The sequence below is a fragment of the Dipteris shenzhenensis genome, chromosome 4 (genome assembly GCF_047967505.1).
Source record: "Dipteris shenzhenensis isolate YYH24624 ecotype China chromosome 4, Dip_SZ_1.0, whole genome shotgun sequence".
In the NCBI taxonomy this organism is placed as follows: Eukaryota; Viridiplantae; Streptophyta; class Polypodiopsida; order Gleicheniales; family Dipteridaceae; genus Dipteris; species Dipteris shenzhenensis.
In genome coordinates, this window is record NC_141599.1 from 43,878,634 (window position 1) to 43,882,367 (window position 3,734).

General features: G+C 38.0%; 1 pseudogene; it reads left to right on the forward strand.

The window, feature by feature from the left end:
• Positions 1-552: 552 nt before the first annotated feature.
• Positions 553-1,383, forward strand: LOC147902916 (uncharacterized; annotated as a pseudogene).
• The last annotated feature ends 2,351 nt before the right edge of the window (positions 1,384-3,734 follow it).

Sequence of the window (3,734 nt, forward strand, 5' to 3'; positions counted from 1 at the left end):
AAGCCCATATGTTGAACAAATTTGGTGGTAAAGCTGCCTTATGGGAGTTTCTACAAGATGTTGCTACAAACATAAATAAGTCAAGATCAGGACAAAGATATAGTGAGAAAACAAAGGCAATATTTGAGGTTGCAAAAATGTGGGGAGGCCCAAGATTACATGACTTCTTGAGTTCCAATCTCAACAAACCTTCTTTATCAACAACAAAGCGAGGGCAAAGTCTTGTAACCCACTTTGTACCAGGCATACATGAGTATATATTTGATGCACTTGTTGAAATTTATAGAAAGGAGAAAGAAAAGCATGAGATCATGTCAAAAATTCCTTCCCTTCATCTTAGTGGAAGATGAAACTGCCATAAAGAAAAGAATAAGGTAATCAAATCATGCTCTTTTTTATGACAGTAATTTTCTTAATCTAAAATTTTGTTTTAAATTAAAGAGAAATTGCAAATGAACTTACTAACTCATGCTCATTACTACTTGTAGGTGGAATCCAAAAGATGACATGCTTGTGGGTTTTGATGGATATAAATCAGATGATCATGAGTGTATGACTACATGCATGATGAAAGTGGGAGAAGGACAAAAAGGATATGAGAATATTATTGATGCCTTTCAGAATTGTGTTATTGGTGGACGTGCAAGAGTTTTCCTTGCTAACCCATTGCATGATTCCCTCCCACGCTTGGTTATTGCACTTCATTGCACTTGTAGTCGATTTGATGCAAGCTTTATTTGCAAGCAATGGGATGCCATTGGCAACTTGTGGAATGAGAAGCTGAAGCCCACACTTGGTCCAATTATTGGGCATGCATCTGATGGTGATAGTTGATGAAGGACATTAATGATGCCTGACTATGTAGACAAAAAAGATAGTAGATTTAGGATCAAATGGGATGGATGGCCACTCTCAGCAAAAGTTTTAGAAAATGAAGATTGTGGGCTACATGATGAAGGCTTTGTACATAATGGAAAAAAATTAGTCAACTTTCTTGATAAGCCTAAGTGTCAGTTAGCTATTGGCAATGTTTGGATCACCTTAAATCATGTTATTATTGTGTATGATGCTTTTTCCATCGACAAGCATATGCTAAGGGAGGGAGATATTAGATGAGATGACCACCAAAATTGGGTTCGAGCTCAAAGGATATGTAGTAGACAATTGCAATGTTGTTTGGGGGAACTGGCAAACAATAGTATACATAGAAAAGAGAGGACCATGTTGGGAACACAAGCTTACCTTGAAATCGCCGAAGACTACATTGACATCTTTTTGTCTTCGCACTTAAGCCTTGTGGACCAAGTCCATCTTGCAGGCAAAGTTTCCTTTTTCTTCCAAATTTGGACCCTTGGATTGTTCATCATACACACTATACATTGAATAGAAACTTCATAACTAAGGAGGCTTTCTTAGATGTATAGATATCATGTCATTTTGTGGTCTTATTAATAAATTAATTTAGAGAATTTTGTGCAAGCCTTAGGTGCCCTTTACATCTTACAGGATCAGATGCAGTTGAAATATTCTTTAGTAAGATTGGAAGCATGATGGGACATGAATGTGCTTATGACTTGATGGACATGCTACATAGTGCTGGTAGTCTGAATAGGCTTGCACACTTTGAATGTAAAGAGGTTAATCCCTTATTTACAGGGGCACATAAGAAGCAAAAACATGTCTAGAGGGAACTGAATCTCAAAGAGAACATGCCGAAAGCTAATCTAGGAGACTATAATTGTGTCTCAACTGATGACAAAATCATTGAAGCTTTGAAGAAAGGGTTGAAAAGTGCTCATGAAATGTGTGGACGTTTGCATATGAAGCCAAAGTGTAAGGACTTGAAGTGGTGGATACAACCTTGGTCAGCTAGATTTGCAGATGCATATGCACAATAGTCTGACTCCGAAGAAGAAGACCAACAAGTGTTAAATATAGAGGAAAATGACAATGATGCCTCCATAAGTGAAATTAGACATTTGGTAGATTCTCTCCTAGATGAGCAAGAAGTAGTGAACCCAATTGTTAGCATTGATGGTAAGACTCTATTCAAGTCTATATTGGCAAGCCAACTTAATGGAAATTCCACACTCTCTAAACATAGACTTACACGGGTTCGACAAGGAGTATACTACTGTAAGGAGGAGATACCTCTTGCTACATCAAATAAGGGTGAGCCTTGGGTATACACATCATTTGAATGGAGGGTGAGCCTTGGATACCTTTCCAAGATTTTACTACAAACAAATGGCACCAACAATTCATTTTTTGTCCCTCTCATTAAATTCCCCACCAATGCATTCCTTATCATTTTCAACTATCAAATGCATGATGGTGAGAGAATCTTTTTGGTAGGTCTAGCTCTCCACTTAACTATAACATGCTATTGTAATGGTACTACCTTTTGATTTCAATCATCCCTATCCCAAACATGCAGTAAAAAGTTGTCTCAATGAGCCATCTTTTAAAAGATTTCCTAGGATGACCTCGATACAAAATTCCTCAAGATATTAAGCATGTAAATCCAAATTCAATCCATACAAATCTCACATATGTCCTTGAGATATCAATCCCAAACATAGATCTACACATTCTTTCCCATAGTCGATTACTAATTTCATAAAAGCTAACTAAAAAGAATATGGATACTCCCATAATCTGTGTAAACCCTGGGCCATTCTTGCATCCAATAACTACATGCTGGTTAAAGCATTAAGGCGTGGTGCCCAAGGGAAGGAGCTGATCCTATGGTACCAATCCCAAAATAAGGCCTAAAACCTACAATTACAAGTATATCTAATAGTCGCGAGAATTTTATTATCTTACAATGGATATATGAGTGTGAGTTCATCCTAGTAAACAATCTATCCTACTTCACTATGAGAATGTTCAAGTGAACCAAATACACCCATGTGCTACTACCCATTTTTAAATCACAATTGGGAGTAATCCATTCCTATCCAACACCTTTTGACAAATCGCTACAGTTGGAGTCAACTGAAATAGTCACAAATGGGAATCATCCATTATTACTAAGACCCTTCTCAAAAATTACAAAGGTAGAAGTCAACTTAAAAATCCTTCTCGTATTAAGAAACTATAAGAAAGAGATGAGTCTCAAGCAAATAGGTTCTTCTTGTAGTACATTAGTTGGAGCTTATATGTCGTTGAGTGATCATCGGAGTTGCTAACGTCCTTTCTCCAATCCGGCAAGTCATGCCAAATAATCAAATATGCAAATCCGATGGAGAGGTATGCCGACTCACCTGGCACCATCACAACGGAATTAAGGTTATAACAATTCATTCAAGCTGTGGAAGCCAGGCTTCATTTGCCTTCAATATGCAGCATCCCATCTCAATGACTATTCGGTTTCAACGTTCTACAATAGTATTTTGTTGAGGTGTATGGGGAACAGTAAATTGCTGCCTTAATGCCATGCTCATTGCAATACTCGTTAAAATTCCTTTGACATGAACTCTCCTCCTCGATCGGTGCGAAACTCAGCATGTACCAGCTCTAGAGGTGCCTTTGCTCGATTTCTGGTCTCATGTGGAAATGGCTTCCTGTCTTGCTTGCCCATAAACAAGATTCACATGTGAGTGCAAGCAAATGTGCAACCATCCCTTTCTTTTTTCCTTCAGCACAACATAGCCTATGTGGCCAAACTGCTCGTGTTAAAGCCTTCCTGTCTACAAATCTGAAGTGAATGACAGTGTAGTGAGCTCATACAA